General features: G+C 40.9%; 1 protein-coding gene across 1 annotated transcript in view; it reads right to left on the bottom strand.

The window, feature by feature from the left end:
- Positions 1 to 20,138, bottom strand: part of PTPRG (protein tyrosine phosphatase receptor type G) — a 530,620-nt gene that overhangs the window by 305,413 nt on the left and 205,069 nt on the right. The gene's annotated exons all lie outside the window — the stretch shown is intronic.

Raw genomic sequence — 20,138 nt, 5'->3', positions numbered from 1 at the left:
TGATTCAAACATGGGGGCTTCTGGGGGGCAAACATCATAGCTTCCGGGGGGGGGGGGGGGGGGACGACACATCATAGCTTCCGGGGGGGGACACATCATAGCTTCCGGGGGGGGGGGGGGGGGCACGCATCATAGCTTCCGGGGGGGCATGTGTCACAGCTTGCGGGGGGAACGCATCACAGCTTCTGTGGGGCATGCATCACAACTAGTGCAGAGGAAGAGGGGAGAAGTTTTTTCATAGTAACTATAGAGATTCTCATTGTGCGGAGGTCCTTTTGTATAGTTTACTTCTTGAAACAGAAAAATCCTTACATGTCCTAGTAACATGTCAAATGTTGTTCAGTTAGGGTCTGGTTGCTGAGACCCCCAATGATCATTGGAAAAAAAAAAAAGGAGCTGTGCCCTTCAGTTGTATCTGGCACTACTCCTGCAGGAGAGGTTATAGGGGTACTGCAGTGAAAAGCAACTTCTCCCTGACAGGATAGGGGTTTAGTTGGGACCACCCCAATCTCATGAACATGCTCTGGCTCTCCCTTTATTCTCTATGGGAGGGCAAATAGACCTTAGTGCCCAAACCCAGCATGTGTTCCTCTGAGAGAGCCAGGGCCCTTTCAGGAGATCGCAGGGGGTGCCAGTGGTCGCACCCCACCACACGATTTGACATTTATTCCCTAGCCTGTTGATAAGGGATAAGTCACTTTTCGCTGCAGTTCCCCCTTTATTGGTGTATGGTTCATAGAAAGTATATGGATCTGTACATCACTATGCTATCACTTGGAGTCTCAGAACCTGGTCCTTCACCGATCAACACTTTAAATAGAGGCACAATAGTTGGGAAACCCTGCACTAGACATTTGGCTATTAGTCAAGTGTCTTTCTCCTCATTTTGCATACACACAAATCAAAAATACTAAAAACCACATATGAGCAAAGATCTATCAACAGCAGCTAGTTAACTGTTTCCTGAAAGCAATAAAACCAAATGCAGGTATTTTACAAAAGGTTCTCAAATTTCACATCTGATGACTGGAAATCAAAAGGCAGAGCAGGTTCACGGCCAGAACAATCTGGAGGCGAGCCAAAGCAATGAATTGTAGCAAATACTGTATTGTTTGCTAACACAATGTGCATACACTGTTTTCTAACCTGCTAGACTGTACTTCAAAGTATATAAAGATAACACACAAGTACAATAATAACTTGTGTCTTTAGATTGCTGAGGAGGAGAAACAATAAACGGGAGAACCACAATAGACTAAAAGAAGGAGACCGAGGGTGGCAGTGCGATGAGGACATGTGAACGTCCATGGATCTGACAAACCTTGTACAGAATACAGCAGATAACTTAACTTTACTTCATGTCTTTAAAGTGAATCTGCCATCAGATTTACCAGCACTACCTGCTGTTACTTTACTACCTGCCCTTAATTTCCAGCTGACTCCCATTTTTTCCTGGTTCCTGTTGATGTGTTGTCTCAGCAGAAACAGTGTCCTACCTTAATCATTGGCTGAGCGGACAGTTCTTGCTGATGTATCTACAAGAACCATAATGAGCGGGGCCCGGAGTACATCAAAATGGGAGCTTGCCCAGCTGGAGGAGTTTAGCTTTTATGTTGCCCCTACCCTCCCCCAGTGACCCTAGCAAAATCTGTTCATATTCACCAGCTCTACAACCTGTTGCTAGAGTTCTGATAGCACAGATTTTGGCATATAAAACAGAATAGTGAGAGGAGCGAGCTTAACGAGAACCTGTCCGGTCCCTGTAGTCCTTACACTCCAGCCATAGGACAAGAAAGGTGAGGAGAATAGCATTCTGGCACAAAGGCTCTCAAAGCTGGTCCGGAAGGGGGGGGGGGGGGGGGAGGGAGTAGATAGCATGACAAAGCCGCCACATCCCCCAATCCCCCATGATTGTATAGCAGTCAGGCAAGTCTCAGCTCTATGTTATCCAGCAAAGAACGGAAAAATAACTAAGGAGAACAATGTTGGAATGCTATTCTCCTCCCCTCTCAGGTCCTGAGGCTGGTGTGCAAGGTTTTCTAGTTTTACTATTGTAGGTCAAAGCCTGATATGTGTGAGACCTGTCCATGGTGTATAGGTAACAGGCTACATGGCATTAAAAATATTAGGCCTCAATGGTATGTAGTAAAAATGCCTCTTGATGGAGATGTACAATTCTATACGAGATTAAAAGGGGTTGTCTGGGGACATAAAATGCTTTCCATATGGCTTCAGGCATGTTAAAAATAAAAAGGCAGCCATAAGCACCTAACCAAATTCCTTTGCAGCTGCTGTTCTGACACCCCCTGGTCCCCGCCGCTTCCTGACTCCTCATCACAGCAGAAACTGCCCATTCAACCAATCTGAGTGCTGCCTCAGTCAGTACTAGGTATTTCTTGCAGAGACCTCTCACAGGAACCAAGTAGAAGCAGTGACAAGTGATGACTGTGTGGCATTAGAATGGCAGATACAGGGGATTGGGTAGGAGAGTATGGCTTTTTATTGATTTATTTTATTTGTAGCATCCCTGGACAATCCCTTTAATGCTTTATTTGTAGCCTTAGCTGTAGAACAGAACATAATGCATAAGGGTTCACAAGGACCAGACAAGCATTTAACCGCAGAATGATATTCTGGAGAATATGAAGTAAGCGGCATTAGCTCGAGAGAGTAGCAGCATTTTTTTCTACAGAAGAGGCTATAAAGTGCAGCACAAGTCTTCATAGTCGTATACAGACACGAAAGGCTGTAACTCACATAAGATCACACCTATGGATCTAGGTTTATGGGAGGATTCAACGCTATTGATGGCACTATTATGGACAGCTTTCCAAGGACAGAAAAATCTTACCAGTATATATTATATATATATTATATATATATATATATATATATATATATATATATATATATATATATTTTTTTTTTTTTTACTTGCCTGAAAATAGATATTGGCATCCACAATAGCCAACTTTGTAAAGCCTACAATAATTACAAGGAAAATCCCATTTAAACTGTATTAATGGGAGATAACAGGTGCTGGATTACCAATTATTCTAGTAATCTTAAAATGTAAATAAAAAAAAATAATTAATACAGGGTCAATAGAATTGACAGAGTATTGAATGCTGTAAAATTGTACACATAGAGGGGGCTTTTATTAGTATGAGTACACAGAGGGGGCTCTTAGTATGTGTACACATAGAGGGGTCTTATTAGTATGTGTACACATAGAGGGGGCTTTTATTAGTATGTGTACACATAGAGGGGGCTTTTATTAGTATGTGTACACATAGAGCAATACTTTTGCACCACAGTAATTTCCACAGTTTCAACATTCATACCACTGGGCCATACAGTGCCATAATACGCATCAATATAGTGTATTAGGTCATACAGTACCTCCAGCACTCTTTCTTCATATCTAGTAATCCTTTAAAACACATTAAACTCTTTCATGGAGTCCATTGGACTGTGCACTGGGTGTGCAGGTGGGCTGTCTGGAATATTGTGAGAAGATTCTTCCCTGCAAACCTAACTTCTGGGGGAGAAGGCGCCATACATTAGCATAACGAGCGCTAAGAGTTCTCCATTATGGTGGTTAAGTGCCCCAAGAGAGCCATACACATATATAAATAGCCTGTAAAAATTCCACATAAAGCCATGTCCACATTTACATATACTATTATAAGCAATTACAGAAGAAAAGGCGGTGTACTGTTTTTTTTTTTTATTTTCTTTTACATTCTAAAATTGCCAGAGATATGTTACATGTCAATGACCATCTTAGCGAGAATTATTTAACTGCAAAATCAACTATCACAGACTCACTGGGTGACTAAAGAGTTTCTTTGAGGCAAAGTTCCCGCACAGATTATATACCCTGAATAAATGTCCTAACAATCCCTATGTAAGACAAGGAAAAGTTAATGAAATAACAGCATGTTAATTCAATCCCAAGATTCAGCAGTTCAAGGCTATTAAGTTGACTTCCAGAATTTAAAATTAACTGTCTCCAACAAAAAAAGAAAAACTTCTATTATATAGGATGTTAAAAATTGGGGTTAATTGTTTAATTCATTTTTAGTAAACTGAAAAAGCCCTTTTTTGTTGTAGTGAAAGACATTAAAGATTTGCTTCTGATGATGAAATGATCTTGTTTCGGGGGGCACATGTACTATAGAGCGAGACTCTGGGGTTGCTATGGAGCCCTTGAAGAGAGGACTTTTGGTGAGGGGTGTCTTGCACCGGTTCTTTTACCAAAGAATTGTATAATTTGCAAATAAAGAGTAAGAACTGTTCAAAGGGCCAAGAAAGGTTGTGGAGGGGGGGGGGGGGGGGGGGTGAAAGAACAAATCCAGGGCAGTGTTTAAAGGAAACACATTCTCCTCCAACCGCCGACCACGTCTGTCTTAAGGTTGTGTGTGGTATTACAACTTGGTGCCGTTCACTTTAAATCCAACTAAGCTGTAATAGCACACACAAGCCAAAAGCAAGCGTGGTTCTGTTTTTGGAAGAAATCAGCTGTTTTGCTAATTTTGTATAAACCCTTTAAAAGTTCCATCTTGAGTTGAGAAATACTACAGTAAGTGCCACGAAACCTGAAACTAAGGAATCGACCGTAGATTTATTTAGTCTTTATGCAGTAGTCCTTCTGCATTTCAAGTTTAGGAATCCCTGGAGAAATCTTGAATGAAATGGTCCAAATTCTCATTCCAGACTTCTCCACAGAATCGGAGAACACTTGGAAAGTGGGATGATATTTAATGTAGAACCAGCAAATCTTACTGAAGACTAATCTCTGGATCAACATTCTATCCACATACATTCTGTATCTATAACCTGTAATATTATATTTTTCCAGGATAACATCCAGGACCCCTTGAATTTGTCATCACAACATCATGTGGCAGAGTCTCACTGCTCTTACAGTAAAGAATCTGTCTGTGATTATGAAATCTTCTTTCCTCTAGACATAGAGGATGCCCCCTTATGGTACTAAAATATCACTGGAAAGATCTCTGCACTGTACATTTATATATTTGTACATTGTGATCAATATTATCCAAAAAATAACAGCTGAACAGCGTGATGCTCCTAGATGGTGATGTGTGCCATAACTAAACCATTCTTCATGGAGGTCCAGATCAGGATTCCACGTTCTATTCTAATCATGCCCCTTTTCTTCTACGTTTCTTCAAAAACTACAATGAACCAAATGTGTCAAGTGGAAAAACTCGATTAAATGTGCTTTTCACACAATTCCTATACAATCAATTGAACAGTTGACACATATTAGCGAATGCAAAAAAAAAAAAAAAAAGTGTTTTGCGCTCTCAAGCAGATAATGAAAAATTAAATTCATGGAGTTTATTGGCATCAAAATGGATAACAAACTAATGCACATGAAAAGTGTGGACAGTCCTGAAATAAAAAATGTGCCTTTCAGCATAATAAGGATAAGCGGCTGCCACTGAGGTTACATTTTTTTCTTTAACAATTTTATTGTTAACTCGTGTGACTGCCAGATGTGGAGACAGCGATCAACAAAAGAGTGAAATGGAAGATCATGGCATGTCCAAGTCGAGACATTACGTTCTATAGGAACGCACAGGGAAAACTTGATGTCCTTCTCTAAAAGCCCCGAAAAATTATGTATAATGTGGAAACTCTCCATAGGTGTTCAATGAATTCCTACTGTATATCATGCTTTGGCCACACAGGGCTGGAATCGTTTTGCCTAGAGTGTCCTTTTACGGTTATGGACAGCAATAATACATTTCCCAAGGCGTCAAAACAAGAATGGATCCTACAAGGACCTAGCAAAGAAACAATACCTGTGGGACAGGCTACACAAAGTGGTTCTATTCCACACTAGAGAATAGACCATGTACAGAGCCACATACATAGCAAAAATCTACAAAATAGTAAAAAAAAAAAAAAAGAAAAAAAAAGAAAAATGTATAAAAATGAATGAATTAATAAATGAATGAGTGAATGAAAAAAAAAAAATAAAAAAATGAATCAATTCCCTAGAGTGTGTCAGTGTCTTTCGCTCCTATGCAGGCCTGTGTGTTTCAATGGTGACAGGTAAGTGTGTAGTCTGATCTTAAAGTCCAATTTTTTTTATATATCTAGAAAAAAAAAGTCTAAAAATAGACAATGGCGGCTCACTCACACTTGTTGCCAAGTGCTAACTCCCAGTACCACCTTAAAATACTGATCTTTATGTATAAAACAGAAAAAAGTGGGGTTAGCCCTCTAGGCTCCACAGTCAGACTTGTCTAGAGATGTTTGGTTATATCTAGAGTGGTATATACTACTATTGTATGCATATGTGCGCAATATCTTTATGGCATTGCCAAATGACGCAGTAAAATAATAAAATACAGCAGTACCGTATATACTCGAGTATAAGCAGAGTTTTTCAGCACGATTTTTCGTGCTGAAAACACCCCCCTCGGCTTACACTCGAGTGAACTCTCCACCCGCAGTGGTCTTCAACCTGCGGACCTCCAGAGGTTTCAAAACTACAACTCCCAGCAAGCCCGGGCAGCCATCGGCTGTCCGGGCTTGCTGGGAGTTGTAGTTTTGAAACCTCCGGAGGTCCGCAGGTTGAAGACCACTGCGGCCTTCGACATCATCCAGCCCCCTCTCACCCCCCTTTAGTTCTGTACAGTACTCACCTCCGCTCGGCGCTGGTCCGGTGCTGCAGGGCTGTCTGGAGAGGAGGTGGTCCGGTGGGATAGTGGTTCCGGGCTGCTATCTTCACCGGGGAGGCCTCTTCTAAGCGCTTCGGGCCCGGCCTCAGAATAGTCACGTTGCCTTGACAACGACGCAGAGGTGCGTTCATTGCCAACGTACTTCTGCGTCATTGTCAAGGCAACGCCTCTATTCCGGGCCGGAAGTGCGGAGAAGAGGCGCCCCCGGTGAACATAGCAGCCCGGAACCACTATCCCACCGGACCACCTCCTCTCCGGACAGCCCTGCAGGACCGGACCAGCGCCGAGCGAAGGCGAGTACTCAGAACTAAAGGGGGTGAGAGGGGGCTGGATGATGTTGAAGGTCGCAGCGGTCTTCAACCTGCGGACCTCCGGAGGTTTCAAAACTACAACTCCCAGCAAGCCCGGACAGCCGATGGCTGCCCGGGCTTGCTGGGAGTTGTAGTTTTGAAACCTCTGGAGGTCCGCAGGTTGAAGACCACTGAGGGCGGATGATGAGAAGAGGATGATGAAGGGGGGGGGGGGTGGGATGATGACAAGAGGATGATGAAGGGGGGGTGGGATGATGAAGGGGGGTGTGTGGGATGATGACAAGGGGATGATGAAGGGGGTGGGGATGATAACAAGGGGATGACAGGTGATGATGATGAGGGTCTGGATGATGACAGGCGGTGATGATGATGAAGATGTTAATGACTGGTCTGGATGATGACAGGGGAGGATGATGTATTTCCCACCCTAGGCTTATACTCGAGTCAATAACTTTTCCTGGGATTTTGGGTTGAAATTAGGGGTCTCTGCTTATACTCGGGTCGGCTTATACTCTAGTATATACGGTATATAATATTTGCCCCTATTGCAATAGAGCTATATCCTCTTTATGGAGCGGATTTATATATTTCACATACACTTGTGTTAATAAAGTATGTTTATTTATTACTTATTTTAAACAGGTTTTTTTTTTTTTTTTTTTTTTTAAATAAGTAATAAATATACTTTATTAACACAAGTGTATGTGAAATATATAAATACAGCGGGGCCCCCGTTGGGTCTCGGCAGTGATGGCCCGCTCAGCCAATCACCGACTGACTTAGGACAACACTGTGGCCTTGTTCTGGAAATTGCGGAGGGTTCCAGCAGATAAGGGATACAAGATGTTTCTTATTGTTTAGACGAAAACCAGCTTTCAGTGTCTTGCTATAAATCAGTCTCTATTCTTTCTTGTACTTTACTGTGGGGGTAGCCATATTGCCTGAGCTTCTGTTCTGCTCTGTTAAAAGCATTTGGAGATCTGCTTTACAGCATTGTAGGAAACAGACTAGAGGGGACTTATTGACTTCTATGATAGAGATTTCTAGGCATGCTCAGTGACCATGCAAAGGTCATTGTGCAGGGAGGGGGGGCTGTTAGCCCCACCTATTCTCAATAATGGATCCTATATGCAACTCTCACCTTTCATTGTAATAATGCCGGTGATAATAGTAAGGAGCCTTCTGAAAAGTTATTTCTACAGAACAAGAAGCTGCAGCTTATTATTAGGTTTAGTGGCCAGAATAAAAGCTAAGATTTCTAAATATGACCAAAGGTTCTTAACAACTATATTTAGAATAAAAACTTTAAGCAATAGGGCATTTTCTGATGAAACATTTCCTTTAAAGTGTATAGAAACTATAAAGGTCCCAGGGAGATCCTGCAGCCTGAGAGTTAACAGGGGACCAGCAAAATTTTAATACAACATACCTTTCTTGTCAGAAAAGAGGTATATATTCAGACAGTAAAATTACATTCAAAACCTGAGTAATGCTTTAAATCCCACGGTGCCATAGACTTCAGTGGAACCAATTAATAAGTAAAAGGTGTTTTACTACTTCATCTCCCTCCTATAAATGTGGATATTATTAATGCATAAAACACATTAAGAGCATTGTGTTTGTAAATCCTCCAAACTCTTTGAGCTACACCACATACGTTTGGGCACTGGTCTGCCCAGGTTTTACAAAAAGGCCAAAAAAGTAATACTGATGAAATCCTTAGAAGAACAAGAGGATGACCTCGACCTACAGAGTTGCTGAGATGAAGATGAAGAGCGGACTGTGCAGCCTTAGGACATCTCTGATTAAACATCGCAGGGAGGGAATCTAATTGTGCAGCAGAACCGGAGACTGAGTCACTCCAGTTTGGTGACTGCGATGAGCTGCTTGATACAAATCACCGATAAGGACATGGATTGATCCCATGTTAGGGTTGATCCATTCTTGACAATACTTTAATGACAGAAAGCCCCCGCCCCCCTTCCCAAAAAAAGAAATAAAAATATGGCAATAATATGGTACCACACTCTCCCAGAGACCAGCTGTAATTAGCAGGGGAACCTGCAAGGGTGAAATGAAGCATTACATCCTGCTTATTGAAATTAATAGGCTGTCTACATAAGGTTGCGGCTATATGGCGATTCTGGCACTAACATTGGCGGCTCTATCAAAAATCACCATTCCTCCCTCAAAAATCCTGCTGCCTGGCGACTTTGTAAAGCAAATTGGCTAGTACTGTAACCTACAAGTAGCTATGACCCAACAGTTGCAAGAAAACAAACTTGGATGCTGGTCACAGGCAATTTTTGGGTCACAGTGCAACCTCATTTGCTTTGCTTAGCCGCAACGCAGCACAACTCATGGTCACGTGACCCCTGTTGTAGCCAAAATTGCTTTGTAAACCTAATGCATAGACATTTTAGGTCTTCCATAGTAAGATAGTCTTATTAGCTTACCTTATACATAGGGGACCTCTTCTATTAAACCTACATGCATCTTGGTCAATCCCCTTCTAATCTAGTTGACAGGATTACACACAGCTAGGTGTAGCAAATGCTGGGGTATCTGCTTTGTGCATGAGATGTTGGAAGGGGGCAGTACTGACAATTCACTCTTGTATTAGCCAAGGTATCTAGATAGATACTAGGGCAAAAGTTGATTTAAAGCCTAGCTGTTATGTTCCTTTATTAACAATCTAAGGTTTCTTGTATTTTTTATCTAGTGACTAATCTGTCCGGCCATCTAACGGGCCTCACCATTGACTTTGCACATTGCAGTGTTGAGATTTTTCCTTGAGAAACCACAATGAAGCATTAAAGTACGAAGTCTGCGCATAGGGAGAGACCTCAGATCTCCGACAGATGGGCAAATATTCAGTTTATTGTTTTATTTATAACTTTCTGCCAGGCCAGCATTTACTATGAAGCAACCCTCCTGGCTTAATGATGCAGCCGAATAAATAATGTATGCTTAATGTTAACACAACAAACATCTCTAGACCCAGTTGACAAAGGTTAAGATACTTCACTTTCACATCTTTCATGGGTTTACCCCCGCCCTGTGTCCCTATCACCCCCCGACTTGGACAAATGTCACACCGTACAGCAAATCATCAAGCGGCACTGTATTAAATTAGTCGTTACTGAGCCAAATCATATTGATCCGATTCCGTTCACACAGCCTCCAGAGCTTAATTCATAATTTAATCTCATGAATAGATCTAGTGATGCAGAAAAAAAACAAAATGCTAAATGATTGTATTATGCACAGTGCAGTACGTAGCATTCTTGGTAGGACAGCCGGTTAAATAAACACAGGATTTATCACGCACGAGCCGCCCAGCTAAGGGGCCACGGGTGCTTTACCATCACACAGTGACTTTCCCATTTCCTGCCTTTTCGGTGTGTTTTTTCTTGTACTTTGTCTAAATTTAATTCTCTTACTTTTATCATTACTCAATGACATGAAGCAGAGAGCATCAAAACATCCACTTTCTGCTGACGAACAGAAGACACAAACCATGTTATTTACCGGAGTCTGATAACGGCAAATGAGGATGGTACAGCAGGGATCGGGTCAGACAGACACCCCAGGGAGTAGGAAGAAGAAAAAAGTCACAGATGTTTTTCTCAGAAATTGACTAAATTAAATCACTGACTACATATCCTGAATAGATAAATAACCATGTCTCAAGCAGATAACCCATTTTAAAAGGAACCTGTCATTACTTTCACACTGCCTGAACCTTGAGTCATTGGGGCGGTCCCCCGTGACTTCTCCTTGCCCTTCTGGCTTTTTATGATATATCTTTTCCTGTTTAGAAAAAGTAAACTATCAATCAAGGTTGGTGGGGTGGGGAGATGCCAGCAGGGACCACCCCAATGACTAATGGTTTAGGCAGCATGAAAATGATGACAGGTTCCCTTTAAAACCAAAAGCAGGGTAATAAATCAGCAGATTGCTGCAGGTCACATTTCTATGATCAGCTAATATCACCAAAAATTGTCTAGACGTGGGTGTATTTTGTGCCATTTTTGTGTCTGTATTAAGGACGCAAATCCTGGTAAGACCTCAGGTCTGATGACCAGGACTGACAGGTATAAAGACCCGATTGGACATGGCCATATTAAACCAATATGAAACCAGCCTTAGGTTGGGTTCAAACATAGTCGTTTGGTAATTGTGTTACACTTTTCATTTTGGTCATTATTTTTATCCAAAACAAGGACCACATAATGAACACAATACTCTGTGTGAACCCAGTATTACATGCAATCCATCCATATGTATGATCAACAGAAGTCCACTAGAATATGCTAGGCCTGCACTGGTTAAGTTCATTGGAACAACAATAATAATACTGTATCAATCAAGTTCTTTAAAATTAAAATCCTACTTTTTTCATGTGACGGAGTAAGTATATTTGCCATTCAGAAGTCCAAAAGTGAGTTAGCAACATCTAAAGAAGGGGGCAGCCAATACAGTAAAAAAAAAAATAAATAAATAAAAAAAAGGCAACATTTTAATACTATATATAATATATAATATATAATATATAATATATATATATATATATATATATATGGCCCCAAGAAAGAATAATAGTCTGTGCAACGAACTGGTTGCAGCTATAAAAAGGTGGTAGAAACTGCAGGTGAAATAGAAATAAATGACATTACTGTACAGGTCACAGGTGGCTGAACATCTGCAAAGTAAAGGCGCCCTTATTCAGAGCTAATTGCATCTAAAAGTACATGGACTAAAAGACAGAAGGGCATATTGTGATAAAAACAATACAGACACAAAAAGTAAAAGTAGCTTTAACAAACAAGAAAAACATAAAATCACTAGATTTCACAAAATGTGGCAAATTATTAGGATCTTAAAGGGGTATTCCAGGATTTTTTTTTATTTGACTATGCTACAGGGGCTGTAAAGTTGGTGTAGTTAATAATATAGTATCTGTACCTGTGTGTGACTGTGGTCTCGCAATTCTTCTGTGATTTTCGACTGAATATTTATTATTAACAGCAAACAAAATGACTCAGGTCTCAGGTTTTCCCAGGTTGCAGTGCGAACCGAGACATGACATCACTAGTCAGGTGTGCAAAGGGAGCTCGTCCTGCTTCAATGGGTGGAGCAATCGCTGGGTGGGAGAGAACATTATGCAACTAATTGTATTTTTGCAACAGTTGGAGGCACTCTGGTCTTTTGCATGGAATGCAGCTCATTTGCGTTTCAATGGGTGAGGTGGCTGATGTGAGGGAGGGAGAAAAGTGACCTCACACTTACAAACAAGGAATTATGGGATTTGTATTTGAGGGAACGAACTCAAACAGAAAATACCCAGTTCACAAAAAGACAACCTTGGCATTATGGTAATCTCACAACACAGCCATATAGCCCTAAGACAAGCACAGATCCTTCCTAAGCATGTCCATTACTGTCCGGCAGGTATGTACTAAAATCACCTTATGGTGGAGAACCCCTTTAAAGCGAAATGGTCATTAAATTTTGATCTCTGTACAGGTGGTGTGGTGTGTGCAGGTGGTGGGTATAGCAATATTTTTACCTGAAATTTGCAGGCTTTCATGACTGCAAAAAATGCTTTTATTCAAAGCCACCGATGGTCGGATAGGCGTGGCACGAAGTATGCGATGCCCCGCCGCCATGCCCACCCCCACGCCTACCCCGTTTGACACACAGGTCCCAGCACATGCGCCCTTCAGCTAATCTAACCTGCACACCGCTGTGTGTCATCCAGCAAGTGCTCGCTCTCATCACAGTCTTCCACCTCAGTGCGCCTGCGCAGTGCTAGGTGCAGAGAGCACGCTTCCTCTCTGCACCTAGTATCGAGAACTATCCTGATTGTGCACTGCTCTGCTCAGGCGCACTGAGGAGGAAGATGGCGGCGGGAGCGAGCACTTGCTGGATGACACACAGCGGCGCGCAGGTTAGATTAGCTGAAGGGCGCATGTGCTGGGACCTGTGTGTCAATCACACAGAGGTCCCAGCGCTGACAAACTGGATGGGCGTGGCGGTGGGGCACGCCTATCTGACCATCAGTGGCTTTGAATAAAAGCATTTTTTTCAGTCATGAAAGCCAGCAAATATTAGGTAAAAATATTGCTATACCCACCACCTGCACACAGTACAAAGGCTGTGTGCAGCTTATTGCACCAAAATTGCATGACAGTTGCACTTTAAGTTCAATGGAAGAAATGATTCAACTGGTGCCAGAAAGTTAAACAGATTTGTAAATTACTTCTATTAAAAAATCTTAATCCTTCCTGTACTTATTAGCTGCTGAATACTACAGTGGAAATAATTTTCCGTTTGAAACACAGAGCTCTCTGTTGACATCTCTGTCCATTTTAGGAACTGTCCAGAGTAAAATGAAATCCCCATAGCAAACATATGCTGTTCTGGACAGTTCCTAAAATGGACAGAGATGTCAGCAGAGAGCACTGTGTTTCAAAAAGAAAAGAATTTCCGCTGTAGTATTCAGCAGCTAATAAGTAAAGGAAGTATTAAGATTTTTTAATAGAAGTAATCTACAAATCTGTTTAACTTTCTGGCACCAGTTGATTTAAAAAAAAAAAAAAATTCACCGGAGTACCCCTTTAAGTCAAAATACAAGAGGATCATTTGGCCTCTGGTGTTTCCTCCAGCCTATTAACATAGAAGCAAACTCTAGATGGCTATTACGTTAAAAGGAACCTGTCATTGTGATCAATGCTGTTATACAATTCTTGTCTGCCAGTCGCCACCGCTAGGGGGCGTATCTGTATACAACTCCTAGTCAGTTTAATTGTAACCATACAAAGAGGAACATAAACTTGTAACAGAATAAATGTGCTCTATACTATAGAAACAAAGCACCAAAACCTGGAATAGGAAAAGACTGATACAGAAAAAAATAGTAATTCTTGGTACACTAAGTCAACAATATTAATTTTACTGCCTTCGTCTTGGTAAATGAAATTCTTCCTCCATTTTACTGCATTGTCCCCACTGATTTCACCAGTATCAAACAAAAATCCAATATTGTGCAGTGTTGGGAATATTGTACGAATAGGATTTGACAAAAATTGGCCAGGAATGTAATAGTGAAATTGATTAACAGAAAAGTAAAATTATTCTTGCAAATATTGGCCAGACGTGTAATAATTGCTATTGAAATCCCCAGGGAAATTAACAGAGAAATTGAAAATAAGTTTTCCTGGTAGCACATTGCACAAACGGTACTTAGAAGTATATTGTTCATTTCAACAAGTGGTTTAATTTGCCATGGGCCGTGAATCACAAGCTCATGTTTATGTATACATATTTATATAGAAATAATACACAGTCACAAATTGAAGCTAAATTTATCTGTTCTACATAGTGGGTTATTATAACACGGTGGCAGATAATGTGACCGCTATGGGACCTGTAATAAGAGAAGGCCCAGCACTGAACAGCTTCCTGTCAGCCTTAGCATCCGCCTCTTGCTGCCACTAGGTGGAGTGTAAATGTATTCCCAATAAGTTCACATCTGCGCCTGAGCTCAATTTAAGGAGAACCATTTAATGAACAAGGCAAAATAGTAGGAGTTTAGTGGAGAAAAAAAATACTACAAGCAGTTTTTTTCCATGTTTAAAAGACACCAGAAGGACCCAATTTAAAAACAATGGGAGCTGTCTGGATCCGGTTATGTCCATTGTGCAACAGACTGTTTTCCTCAGTTCTCCCTCCCATCAATGCACAGAGCTCCAACACAGACGTAAATGTAAGCCTTCCACCAGCTGTATAAATCAATACACATTTAGCTCCCCCTAGTGGTAACTGCAGAGGCCCGACTTAACGACCCATTAAAGGAAGCAGTGGATTTTGAGATCTGTGTAAACAAATTTAAATTAATTCGTGTTCTGAGCTGTAAATTACTCACAAACTGCTAAAAAGAAGTTTTTTGAAGTACAGATATAACATTTAACTGAATGGGAACCAACAGATTTAGGTAGGTAGCTCCTTGCAAATCAATGTTCAACCATGAAAATGCAGTCTAATCTGTCGGCATCAAGTTATATAGCAGGAGGAGCTGAGCAGATCAATATATGATATTGTGGGGAAGAGTTCTAAAATAACGTGTTATTTATTCATGAACATCTCTGGGCTAAATAGTCAAGTGGGTGGTTCTATTCAGTGACCCATATATTCCTGCTCAGCTCCTCTTGCAGATTAGACTGCATTTCCTATGTGACCGGCTCCTTTTAAAACTTAACTAGGGATGCCAGCCAAACAAGAGGCACCCATGTATATAGATTGATGCTTTGGGTTTATGTTTTTAATCAGCACAGATCATGGCATTGGTTTGTAGGAAGCATTTATCACGACTCTTGGAAAATTTTGGTTTTCCCCAGAAGTGGACTTCTAGTCTAGCTACCAATAGGTGGCACTAGAGAGCTTTCTTCCTTTTAAAAAGGAGAGCTAGTTTACATACTTTTTCCCCCCAAGAAGCATTGACTAAGATTTCCTACTCCAGCTGGATCTTCACAAGAAGAGCTTGTAACAGATTTGGAATTTTTTATTTTTATTTTTTAAGGGTTTCCACAAATTACAGTGTAAAGAGCAGTGGGGCAGGAACCCGATCTAGCAATGTAACATGGGCAATTTTAAATAACCGTAAGAATAACAGATCACACTGTGTGAAGTTTAGCGTTACCATTCAACTTGCATAAAATAGCAAAAGGCTTCATTTTTTTCTAATCTGTTTTTCTAATTGTTATTTTATTTTTTTTACATAATTATGAGGCTGCCAACTGGTCTGAGATGTTTTAACAACATTTAGAGATTGGCTTTACAGGAAATCCTATGGACATATGCAACCACAACCAGGAGCTGTATCTTTCACATAAATGGTAAAGGTGTCTGGGTGTGCTCTGTGACCTTTGATTAAGTAATTTCACAGGGAGGTGGAGGCTATGCTCTGAGCTTCAGCTATTATGAAGATACTGTCTTATCTATATACTGTTACTTTTTTTTTTTACTGTAATGCTGTTCAGATAACTATCCACCAGCCTCATCAGATACAGAACAGGAAGTCTCAGCTTAGTTTTAGGTCAAAATGAAAACTGAAATATTTCTGGATTATTTTAAGGTCTAAAAGTCTGAATCTGGTAACACTTTTTTGTACTGACTATCAGCAAAAATTCTTCAACATTTTTTTAATATAAAAATGATTTAAATGGGCACTTTCAGAATCCAAAAACTTTTATATGTTGTACATCTTGGCAAAACATTAAAGGGGTATTCCAGGCAAAAACTTTTTTTTTTTTATATATCAACTGGCTCCGGAAAGTTAAACAGATTGTAAATTACTTCTATTAAAAAATCTTAATCCTTCCAATAGTTATTAGCTTCTGAAGTTTTCTCTCTAACTGCTCAATGATTATGTCACGTCACGGGAGCTGTGCATGATGGGAGAATATCCCCATAGGAACTGCACAGCTCACGGGATGTGAGTCATCAGAGAGCAGTTAGACAGAAAACAGCAACTCAACTTCAGAAGCTAATAACTATTGGAAGGATTAAGATTTTTTAATAGAAGTAATTTACAAATCTGTTTAACTTTCCAGAGCCAGTTGATATATATAAAAAACAAGTTTTTGCCTGGAATACCACTTTAACCTTTCTAATCTACTTCATAAAAGTATGCTCCTTTCTATAGAAATTATGGCTTTAAAAGAAAGACCACTAGGGGTTTTCAATTTGTTCAAAACATAATCCTGCTGCATCATCAGCTAAAGCACTTCTGTGCTCACTCCTGTCCTGTCTATCGGCATGAAAACAGAGGAGCAGGTTACCACGCAACCTGCTATGATTGGATGAAGAGACCCAACACAGCACACCCTGGGAGGAAGTGAATGCTTGGTGAGTGAGGGTGGGCCTCGGACACACCCCTTCCTGAGCAGTGGATGTCAGAATGAGTGGGCAGCAGAACAAAGGGATTTGTGAGCCAACTATAGAAGCTAGACACAGACAAGTTAAATGGGTATTTCATGATTTTTTTTCATATCAACTCGCTCCAGAAAGTTAAACAGATTTGCAAATCACTTCTATTACAAAAAATCGTAATCCTTCCAGTTCTTATCAGCAGCTGAAGTTGAGTTGTTCTTTTCTGACAACCGTGCTCTCTGCTGACACCTCTGTCTGTCTCAGGAACTGTCCAGAGTAGCAGCAAATCCCCATAGCAAACCTCTCCTGCTCTGGACAGTTCTTGAGATAGACAGAGGTTTCAGCAGAGAGCACTATGGTCAGACAGAAAACAACAACGCAACTTCAGCAGCTGATAAGAACTGGTAGAATTACGATTTTTAATAATAAAAGTAATTTACAAATCTGCCCCCGAGCGCCAATCCACCTGCGCTGATGCTGAAACACAGCTTTCCGTGAACCGGACTCCCACACCGAGCTGTCTCCGCTGAGCGGTGAGTGCACGTACGTGCTTTCTTTATTGCATTTATTGATACTTCATACATTTTGTATGTGCACCCCGCAGGAGATGACGTTATAGGCCACCGATACTACGCTGCATTTCTACTCCAGGTGAAGCTACCCTCTTGTGTGCTCTCTCCCTTCCTGTCTCTCCATGTTAAATAATTTACAAATCTGTTTAACTTTCTGGAGCCATGTGATCTGAAAAAAAAAAAGTTTCATGGAATACCCCTTTAAGAATCAGCATGACCTAGTTAGTAACATACAGAAGCATTATTATTTTCTGTGATGAGAATTATGTGTTAAACAATAGGTCCTCTTCTGATGACACATTCCCCTTAAATACACACTTCTGTTTAGACTTATCTACTGAGCCACCACGTTACATTACTGAACTTGCAATGCTACAGTGATCTAATAGACTGTGTTGTCCTCTCAATTGCACATTGTTAGTTATTGGATATCACCCTTGCACCTGCGAGTACAGAGCCGGTGTAACATGTCTGACACGTGTAATGAATTAATCCTTCCTCATCTAATGGAGGTCACACAGATACCTTCCAATGAGGAATTGTCCAGGGTGGAAACAAAGACCCGGCTGATACAAGTGCAGATTTAAATTTTTCCCCAATAAAACAAAACGCTGGTCAAAGTGTTTCATTATTCAGAGAACAATGATCTGCTTTGTAATCTGGCAGCCCTGCAGAGGAAGGTGTACAATGGAAGCACCCAATGGGATACACCGTCAGCACAATGAAACGCACATCTAGAAAGAGACTGTTTCAAATACACAGTGTTAGGTGACAAAGGTTCATTCTGAAACCATTCTATTAAGCACATATGGATATTCAGATCATTGCTGCAAAGCCCTATAAAAAACCTTGGATAGACAAAAAAGTTAAAGGGTTACTCTGGTGGAAAACTTTTTTTTTTTTTTTAAATCAACTGGTCCCAGAAAGTTAAACAGATTTGTAAATGACTTCTATTAAAAAAAAATCTTAATCCTTCCAGTACTTATTAGCTGCTGAATATTACAGAGGAAATTATTTTCTTTATGGAACAAAGAGCTCTCTGCTGACATCACGAGCACAGTGCTCTCTGCTGACATCTCTGTCCATTTTAGGAACTGTTCAGAGCAGCATATGTTTGCTATGGGGATTTTCTGTAGCTCTGGACAGATCTTAAAATGGACAGAGATGTCAGCAGAGAGCACTGTGCTCGTGATTCAGCAGAGCACTCTGTGTTCCAAAAAGAAAGGCTCCTAGGACTGTATCCACCTTTTCCAACCTACCAGAGCACCTGAAAGCTGAACTAATTTATGCAGGCTAAAGTCAGCAACTGCCGAGCCGAGAAGTTTGTGACAAATGGAATCACTGTAACTTCGCTCATCTCTAAGTATAGTGTGAAAACGAACCAGAGACACTACCCAACCCCAGATGGAGTGGGGCAAAGCGCCGATCCGGCAGGAGGCAGTTTTGAAAGTCTCCTGCAGGATACACAAATTCTAGATGTGAATGCACATCTATTAGAGGTAATGGATGATGAAAGTTGAGGTCCTGAACTTGGCACCACCATTTAGGAGTCAAAACAAGGAGCCAGGCAAGAGGCAGCCCTCAATGAACCAAAGAGTTCATGAATAGCCATTTGATTGAATGGTTGTATGTGATACTATATTTCCCATGTAGCATCTTTTACATTTACTGTTAAAAGGGAACCACAAGTCATCCACATGGTCTCTGATGGCTTCTGTCTGGCCTTGATCGAAAAACCTCTCCCAATACCAAAACAGGAAGAGATCTATAAAGAGATTTATGAATAAAGACTTACGGGGCGGAGGAAAACTCGGCTGATTAGTAGTTCAAGCTGAATTAAAGTGATGGAAAGTGATGGTGGAGATGCCATCTACATGGATTGTACCATAAATTGACATGGGTTTTCAGAACATGGGATTCACACCAAAAATAAGCAAACAATTTTTGCATATCCCCACATGACGGAATCTGTGACTGTAGTTTAACTGCCTTAGGCTTTTGTGGTGGTCAGAAATCATCCTTTTCCAGCAGACCAGGCTACTGCTGCTCTGTTGCTCCTTCAACACTTTGGGCCAGTTTCAGGTAAGTTTTTACATCTGTAAAATGGCCGCAAGTCCCAGCCTGACTGTGGGCCTAATGAAATTAACTCATTGCATCACAGTAAAGCATGGAGGATGAACAGAGCCGTAGCAGCCTGGTAGTCTCTCTAACTACCTCTAAGTCCTATTAGTCATTACAGCAACAAGACCGTGTTCAAGTTACACTCGTGTAATCTGCCAGAACTGCTGTCTAAGACCAGCTTTCCTTCAGAAAAACACCGCAAAATATGTGGCAGAAATCCGAGGCCACCATTGCATGTCTGTTGTACATTTCCCTGTCATTTCCCCTCAGTTTGCACATAGAACAGGCTTTCTAATGAGTATTCCATACATAATATGCAGAAGAAAGTGGCTAAAACACAAGCCATCAACCATGTTCTCATGTATTACACATTCAGGATATACAGGAAAAATTCACTATGGGAACATGGCCTAAAAAGTTCAGCAACAGGCCAGTGTTAGTTTGGTAGAAGTATAAAGATTGTAAGAAATATGTTT

This window comes from Hyla sarda, chromosome 6 (genome assembly GCF_029499605.1).
Source record: "Hyla sarda isolate aHylSar1 chromosome 6, aHylSar1.hap1, whole genome shotgun sequence".
NCBI lineage: Eukaryota > Metazoa > Chordata > Amphibia > Anura > Hylidae > Hyla > Hyla sarda.
Note: the sequence above shows the minus strand (reverse complement) of the source record. Positions and strands in the feature narration are given on the sequence as shown.